Genomic DNA, 9,723 nt, shown 5'->3' on the forward strand with positions numbered 1-9,723 from the left:
AGCCCTCCTTGTAATCCAGAAAGGACCCTTTTTCCACCAGTACCGCCAAGCACTCTCTGCATTCTGGGTACTCAAGGCACGACATCACCAGGCCTGTTCATCAGGTTCTCTTCTGGTTCAGGTGGAAAAGAGCCTGTGTGTCTGGTCCACAAGCACAGCCTTTCCAGGCAGATCTCAATTCCAGCTGACAGAGGCCAGGCCCTCACTGTGGGATGGAAAGTACCCCTTTCCACAATTACTGCCAAGCACTCTCTGTGCTCTGGGTACTCATGGTGTGACCTCACTAGGGCTGTTCCCCAGGTTCCCTGCTGTTCCAGTTCAAAAAGAGCCTGTGCATCTTGAGATTAACATTTCTAAATTGATTAAGAGAACAAAATGGGAAAAGTTAGAGTTCAAGTTCATTTCCTTCATGCTTGCTCATCACCTGCTCAGTGATTCAAGATTTAGCATATTATTAGCAAGATACACAAAGAATGTGTAATAATATTTTATAAAATTAGGGGTTAGTGACTTCAATTGTCCATGAGTGGAAACATCTTTACAAATGTTGTATTTAACAAGCTGGAGAAAATTACAAATTCCAACTATTTATTGTTGTAAGTAAACAGTCTTGGGTAGTGCATTAAAATGCACAATATGGGGAAAGGTTTGGGCCTTGTGTGTGTGTGAAGTTTCTTACCAGGTAGCCTAAGACCTTCTCTGATAGCCTGGCAGTGTTTGTGAAGCTTATTTTCAGGTTTCAAGTACCTCATGGTCCAGCTGTTAGGGGAGAAACTTGATGAAGTTTTTCTCAAACAAAGACTCTAATTGTCAAGGTAAAGGATGAGGGATGTTAAGATGCATTGGAGTCTTTACTATAAATTCTTTTCCTTTCTATCTTCATAAAATTTATCTTTTCGAGAGTGGAGCCTGGCCCATCTGCCACCCGGAACGGCGGCTCGTAGAGGCTGAGCAACAGGTGGGTAGGAGACCTGGGCTGCTGGGGAGCAGAGAGAACTCTGCGGAGTGCACACGGAAAGTGCACACCCTACCTTGCCCTGCCCTGCCTTGCCCGATCTAGCGATTTGGAACAGAAAATTAGAACTTCTGTTTCCACCCGGAGGCAACTTCAGAAAAAAGAATGTTGGAACTTCTGCTCACACCTGACAACTCTGAGGCATAAAACAGGGCTCGGCCCATCTGACACCTGGAGTAGTGGAGAACTAGGAACACAGACCAGATACAAGGGAAAGGCAAGAACATATCACTGACAACAAAATGGCAAGAGGAAAGAGAAAGAGTATATCCCAAGGAAACCAAGACAATCTAGCAACACCAGAACCCAGCTCTCCCATAACAGCAAACATCGGAATTCCAAACACTCCAGAAAAAAAAGACACAGACCTGAAATCATACCTCAAGATGCTGATAAAGATACTTAAACAAGAAAGGGAGGAAAAGCAAAAATATTCAGAAGCTTTTAAAGAAGAAACAAGAAAAACACTCAAAGAACTCAAAGAACTAGAGGAAAACAGAACCAAAGAAATAAAGGAATGGAAGAGAGAAATTAAAACAGAAATTGACACAATAAAGAAAACGCTAAAAGAGATAACCCTAGAGTCAGAACACCAAAAAAAGAAATCAGGAGTCACAGAAGCAAGCATTTCCAATAGATTACAAGAGATCAAAGAGAGAATCTCGGGGGCAGAAGACAACATTGCAAACATAGACAAAACAGCCAGAGAAGATGCAAAAAACAAAAAGCTCCTAACCGAAAATGTCCAGGAAATCCAAGACACAATGAGAAGACCGAACCTAAGGATGATAGGAATAGAAGAGGAAGAAGAGTATCAACTAAGGGGCAGAGTAAATATCTTCAACAAAATCTTAGAAAAACTTCCCTACCCTCAAAAATGAGATGACCAGGAGCATAAAAGAAGCCTTCAGAACTCCAAATAGGTTGGACCAGAAAAGAAATACCTCCTGACACATAATAGTAAAAACATCAAGTGCTCAAAGCAAAGAAAGAATACTAAAAGGAGTAAGGGAAAAAGGTCAGGGAACATATAAATGCAGACCAATCAGACTCACACCCGATTTCTCAACAGAGACTATGAAAGCTAGAAGAGCCTGGACAGACATCATGCACTCCTTAAGAGAGCACAAGTGCTAGCCCAAGTTGCTATACCCAGCAAAACTATCAGTCACCATCGACGGAGAGACGAAGGTATTTCAAGACAAATCAAATTTCACACAATATCTGACCACAAACCCAGCACTACAGCGAATTTTAGGTGGAAAACCCAATACAATGAGGAAAAATACAGCCTAGTAAAAACAAGAAAACTCCTAAACAAGAAAACTAAAAGAAGAAAAAAACACAGACACAACTCAACCCACAAAAGCAATAATGGCAGGAAGCAAAAACAACTATTCCTTGATATCTATTAACATAAATGGTCTCAACTCCCCAGTAAAAAGACATAGACTATCAGAATGGATACATAAACAAAATCCAGCCTTTTGCTGCATACAGGAAACTCATCTCAGAGACAGAGACAGACACTATCTCAGAGTAAAAGGGTGAGAAAAAAACTTCCAAGCAAACAGCTCCAAGAAGCAAGCTGGAGTGGCTATTCTAATATCGAATAAAGTAAATTTCCAACCAAAACTTATCAAAAAAGATAAGGAAGGACACTTTTTACTAATTACCGGGGAAATCTGGCAGGAGGAACTCTCAATTTTTAACATATATGCTCCAAATAAAAAATCACCCACATTCATAAAAGAAACCCTACTAAAGCTCAAAAAATACATTTCACCCCACAAAATAATAGTGGGAGACTTTAATACCCTACTCTCACCAATGGACAGATCAGGGAAACAGAAACTGAACAAGGACACTGCAAAACTAGCAGAGACTTTGAACCAACTAGAATTAATAGATATATACAGAACATACTATCCTAAAGTTAAAGAATACACCTTCTTCTCAGCACCCCATGGCACCTTCTCACAAATTGACCACATAATTGGACACAGAACGAGCCTCCATCGATATAAGAAGATTGAAATACTCCCATGCATCCTCTCAGATCACCATGGTCTACGGCTGGTCTTTAACAACAACAAAGACAAAAAAAAGCCCACATACACATGGGAAGTAAAAAACGCTCTGTTAAAGGATAGCAGGGTCAAAGAAGAAATAAAGAAAGAAATTAAGGATTTTCTAGAATTCAACGAAAACGAAAACACACATACCCAAACTTAGGGGATGCAATGAAAGCAGTATTGAGAGGAAAACTCATAGCCCTAAGTGCTTCCAAAAAGAAACTGGAGAGAGCTCACATCAGCAACCTGACAGTACAGCTAAAAGCCCTAGAACAAAAGGAGGCAGATATACCCAAAAAGAGTAGATGGCAGGAAATAATCAAAATTAAGGCAGAAATAGAGCAAATAGAAACAAAAACAACCATTGAAAAAATCAACATAACAAAGAGTTGGTTCTTTGAGAAAATCAAGAAGAGTGATAAACCCCTAGCCAGACTAACTAGAGGGCAAAGAGAGAGTATCCAAATTAACAAAATCAGAAAGGAAAGTGGTGACATAACAACTGACTCTGAGGATATTCAAGAAATCATCAGATCCTACTACAAAAACGTATACTCCACAAAATTGGAAAATCTGAAGGAAATGGACGAATTCCTAGACAGATACAAGGTCCCAAAGTTAAACCTGGACCAAGTAAACTATCTAAATAACCCTATAACACCTAAAGAAATAAAAGAAGTTATCAAAAGCCTCCCAACCCACAATGCCCAGGTCCAGATGGGTTCAGTGCAGAATTTTATCAGACTTTTATTGGGGATATAACACCAATACTTGCCAAACTATTCCAAAAGATAGAATCAGATGGAATATTACCCAACTCATTTTTTGAGGCTACAATAACCCTCGTACCTAAACCACACAAAGACCATACAAGAAAGGGAACTTCAGACCAATCTCACTTATGAACTTTGATGCAAAAATACTCCACAAAATCCTTGCAAACCGAATCTAAGAACACATCCAAACGATCATTCATCATGACCAATTAGGCTTCTTCACTGGGATGCAGGGATGGTTTAACATAAGGAAATCCATCAACATAATCCACCATATAAACAAACTGAAAGACCAAAATCACATGGTCATCTCACTAGACGCTGAGAAAGCATTCGACAAAATCCATCACCCCTTCATGTTAAAAGTCCTGGAAAGAACAGGAAACCCAGGCCCATACTTAAACATAATAAAAGCAATATACAGCAAACCAACAGCCAACATCAAACTTAATGGCGAGAAACTTGAAGCAATCCCACTAAAATCAGGGACTCGACAAGGCTGCCCACTCTCTCCCTACCTATTCAGCATAGTACTGGAAGTCCTGCCTAGAGCAATTAGACAGCAAAAGGAGATCAAGGGGATAAAAATCAGAAAGGAAGAGATAAAAACATCACTCTTTGCCGATGACATGATAGTGTACTTGAGTGACCCCAAAAATTCCACCAGAGAACTCCTACAGCTGATAAATAAGTTCAGTAAAGTGGCTGAATACAAAATTAACTCAAACAAATCAGTAGCCTTCCTATACTCAAAGGACAAACATGTGGAGAAAGAAATTAGGGAAAAGGTACCCATCACAATTGTCACAAAAACTATGAAATACCTTGGTGTGACTCTAACTAAGCAAGTGAAGGACCTGTACGACAAGAACTTCAAACCTCTAAAGAAGGAAATTGAGGATGATCTCAGAAAATGGAAAGATCTCCCATGCTCATGGATTGGAAAAATCAACATCTTAAAAATGACCATCCTACCAAAAGCAATATACAGATTCAATGCAATCCCCACCAAAATTCCAACCCAGTTCTTCATGGAATTGGAAAGATATATGTGCAATTTCATATGGAATAACAAAAGACCTAGAATAGCGAAATCCATCCTCAACAACAAAAAAACATCTGCGGGAATCACTATCCCTGACCCCAAGCTCTATTACAAGGCAATTTGCTGAAAACTGCATGGTACTGGTACACAAATAGGCATGTGGATCAATGGAATAGAATAGAAGATCCAGAAATGAGCCCTCATGTATATGGCCACCTGATTTTTGACAAAAGAAGCAGTAAACATTCAATGGAAAAAGGACAACCTATTCAACAAATGGTTCTGGTCCAACTGGCACTCAGCATGCAAAAGAATGAAAATAGACCCTTTCTTATCTCCTTGTACAAAGCTCAAGTGTAAGTGGATCAAAAATCTTCACATTAAACCAGATACACTGAAACTATTAGATGATAAAGTAGGGAAAGCCTTAGAACACATAGGCACAGGAGAAAATTTCCTGAACAAAACACCAATGGCTCAAGCTCTAAGGTCAAAGATTAACAAATGGGACTTAATGAGATTTCAAATTTTCTGTAAGGCTAAGGACATCGTCAAGTAAACAAAACGGCAACCAACAGAATGGGAAAAGATCTTTACCAACACCACATCAGATAGAGGCCTAATATCCAAGATGTACAAGGAACTCAAAAAGCTAGACACAGAGAATCAAATAACCCTATTAAAAAATGGGGTACAGAGCTAAACAAAACGTTTTCAGTTGAGGAACACCGAATGGCCGAAAAACATCTGAGGAAGTGCTTGACATCCTTAGCCATCAGGGAAATGCAAATCAAAACAACCCTGAGATTCCACCTCACACCAGTCAGATTGGCCAAGATCCAAATCTCAGATGACAGCAGATGCTGGCAAGGCTGCAGAGAAAGAGGAACACTTCTCCACTGTTGCTGGGGTTGCAAGCTAATACAACCACTCTTGAAAGCTGTCTGGCGATACCTCAGAAATTTGGATATAGTACTACCTGAAGACCCAGCTATTCCATTTCTGGGCATATACCCCAGAGACACTTTAATACACTGCACAGATATATGCACCACAATGTTCATAGAGGCTCTATTTATAATAGCCAGAAGCTGGAAGGAACCCAGATGTTCTTCAGAAGATGAATAGATACAAAAATTGTGGTACATATACACAATGAAATACTACTCAGCCACCAGAAACCATGACTTAACCAAATTCTCAAGAAAATGGCTGCATCTAGAGAATATCATCCTGATTGAGATAACCCACTCACAAAAGAACAGACATAATACGCAGTCATTGATAGTGGGATGCTAACCCCAGAGGCTTGCACTCCCCCAGAAACAACTCACAGACTGTATGAAGTCCAAGAAATAAAGAAAACAAAACAAAACAAAAAATATTTACAAAACAAGATAACTTTAACTATTTCCATGTTACATTTTGTTTTACATGTACTTTAGCTCATTGTAACTATTAAGTTTTCGAGGCATAGAATCAAACCTTATAATAAATCAAGTACTGACTAAAAAATATATTCATATAGTATTATGTAAAAATTATGTTAAAATCTGAAAACAAAGTACTGACAAAAAATGTATAATTTTAAGCAAAAATGTTTAAAATCTGTACATTTATCTTTGTTTTGTAAAATAAAGTTGTTTTAAAAAAAGAAATTAAAGCAAAAAAGAAATTCATCTTTTCAGGACTGACCTGTCAGTATGTATTTAGATAAACTCATAGAAAAGAAGAACTTGATTTAAACGAACAGTTTTACTCAGACCTCAAACTTATTCACATTTTTTGAGACTATAATTCTTAGCAGGAATTGGGCTAGACACTGAAATTTTTTAGAAAACATTTTATCAAAAGATCTACTTTTCTATTTATTTGTAGAATGACAATTTCCAGCATTATAGTCATAGAAAATTGTAAATTGCAGTAAAGTAGCTTTGACTACTTGCAAGCAACCCTCAAGATCAGGCCTTCTGTCATTTCTGATAGACACAGATAGAGAGTGTCATTAGGTTAGATTGTATATATTGCCTTTTGCCTATACTGCCCTCTCAGTTGTGTGTCAACTGCATGTGGTTTCAATGTTCTTTGAAATTATATATATATATAAACTGTGGAAGGTAAATGAGCACAGAAGAACTCACATTCCAGTTTTGTGCATCTTGAAATAGGCAGAAGATGATGCAGAGATATGGAGGGGTGTTGCTTACTGACTTTTTTTTTTATGGCATGCTCAACCTGCTTCTTTATAGATCCTAGGATCACCAACCTAAAAAGTGTTAACACAATGAGACGGGCTATCCATTTTACTAATTAAGAGTATTCACTATATGTTTGCCTACATCCGGTTCTTACAGAGGCAATTTCTCAATTAGGTTTACTTCTCCGTGCAGATGAAAAGACCATGCCATGTTGAAGTTAACATGAAACTAGCCAGCACACTGGAATTGGAGGCATGTTCCAGCAGATTTGACTATTCTCATGCATAAACTGGGTTGAAGGTAGGTTAATTAACTATCCACTCATCGAAATAGTAAATCTCAAGTCTTGTAACCAACAGAAAACCCAGTTTTATACCTTTGTCAATTTTGTTTGTGCTCTGGCTTAGAGTGGTCACAATGTGTTCTTCTATTTCACAGTTCTTTGTAGAGTGACTTAATAACTCCCTCAAAATTGTATTCAATGTTCATAGATGCTACTATGGTTCTAAAATCCAGACCCACAGATCAGTGCTTCTTAAAAAAGGCCACTCTAGCAGCTAGTCTTCTGAAGGCACTCTTGACATCCTTGTTCCTCAGACTATAAATGATGGGGTTTAACATTGGAGTCACCACTGTATAGAACACAGACATTATCTTATCCTGTTTCTTCGTGGTTTTGGTGTTTGGCTGCATGTAGTTAAAAATTGCACACCCATAGAAGAGGACAACAACAATGAGGTGCGATCCACAGGTGGAGAAAACCTTGAGTCTCCCTTCTCCAGACTGCATCTGGATCACAGTGGAGATGATGTTCCAGTAGGAGATGAGGATGAGGGAGACAGGTGCTAGGAGGATTACCACACCCATTGCAAAGATGGCCATCTCTGTGCTGTAAGTATCTGCTGAAGCCACCTTCAGGAGGGCAGGGAGTTCACAAAAATAATGACTGAGTGTGCTTGACCCTTGGTAGGGAAGATGGAAGGCAACAGCAGTATCTACCACAGATACTACTAGTCCACTGGCCCAGGACCCTATGGCCAACTGTAGATATAGTTGGTGGGTCATGATGGTAGAGTAGTACAGTGGCTTGCACACAGCCACGTACCGGTCATAGGACATCACTGCTAATAGTGCACACTCTGTACCCCCAATCTGAAGGGAGACAATTACCTGTGTCACACAGCCCCAAAAGGAAATGGATTTCCTTTTAGCCAGGAAGTGGGACAGCACTTGAGGAACAATGATGCTTGAGAGACAGAGATCAGCAAAAGAGAGGTTTCTAAGAAAAAAGTACATGGGGGTGTGGAGTCGAGAATCCATGAAGACAAGGATAATGATGAGCAGGTTTCCAAGTACAGTCAGCACATAAATGATGAAGAAAAGAACAAACAGGAGGATCTGAGTCTGTGCATCTTGTGAAAGGCCCAGCAACAAAAACTCATCTACAATGGTCTGGTTTTCTCTTCCCATTGAAATGTTTTTGTAGTTAACTATTTGTTAGAAACAATAACAATACAATATAATTGAAGTCATGACCTACAGTAGTATAGGAGAGGCTCATGTTAAAATTTTTATGTATTTGGGTTGTTCTTGGATTTTATATATTTTCTTTTTAATATGTTCTATTTAATATATATAATTATTTTATTCTATATTTTGTTTTAGTTGTATAATAACCTTATCCCTCATTGGTCAATATTTTCTTCTGACAACTGCTCTTGTTTTAAAATAAGACCACTGTTTTTTAAAAAAATTATCTATATAAATGTAATTTAAAGCCCCCTGGGATTCTTGGAAATATGGCTTTGAAAATCCAGAATCAATTCTCAGCACCAACATGGCAGCTTGTGAAGGCTGTTAACTGTATTTTGAGATAATATGATGTCCTATTTCCGTCTTTGAAAGCATTAGGCACACACCTGTTACATCGATATAAATGCAGACAAAACAATTCATAGATATTAAGAAAAAAATTCGTTAAATCTCCACAGCTAGTTTTTAGAAAAGGGTTATAATTCATACATAAAAACAAAAGAAGAAACTATTTAAATTGTTATAATGCATTTTTAGGACTACATGTGAAACAAAAAATAGTCTGGGAATAATAGTTATGTAGGATTAACACAGTGCAAATGTCCATCTTGCCAAATGTAATATACTGATTTGATGAAATTCCAACACAAATTTTTACAGACATTGAAATAATAATTCTCAACCTCATAAAAATAAAAACCCTAGGATCATCAAAACAATCTTATACAATAAAAAAACTTCTGGAGAATTCATTATCTCTGATGTTACAAGCAATAGTAATAATAAAATCTGTATGGTATTGGTACAGAAAGAGACATATTTTCTAGTAGAATCGAATTGAAGATCCTGAAATAAACTCACACACATATGGACGTATGATTATTTTTGATAAGGAAGCCAAAACCGTACAATGAACAAAAATCTTCAAGAAATTGTGCTGTTTTAACTAGATGTCTCCATTTAGAAGAATGTGAATAAATCCATATTCATCATCCTGCACAAAACTCAGTCCAATAGAATCAAAGATCTCAAACTAAACCTGTATACACTATTTAATAGAAAAGGAAGTGTGGAACAGCCT

The 9,723-nt window shown here is 38.0% G+C and overlaps 1 pseudogene across 1 annotated transcript; it reads right to left on the reverse strand.

The window, feature by feature from the left end:
• Positions 1-7,707: 7,707 nt before the first annotated feature.
• Positions 7,708-8,579, reverse strand: LOC308416677 (olfactory receptor 2D3-like; annotated as a pseudogene). The gene has a single exon. The product of its transcript is annotated as an olfactory receptor 2D3-like (transcript).
• Between the last annotated feature and the right edge of the window lie 1,144 nt (positions 8,580-9,723).

Source organism: Micromys minutus, assembly GCF_963924665.1.
Source record: "Micromys minutus genome assembly, chromosome: 2".
Taxonomy (NCBI): Eukaryota; Metazoa; Chordata; class Mammalia; order Rodentia; family Muridae; genus Micromys; species Micromys minutus.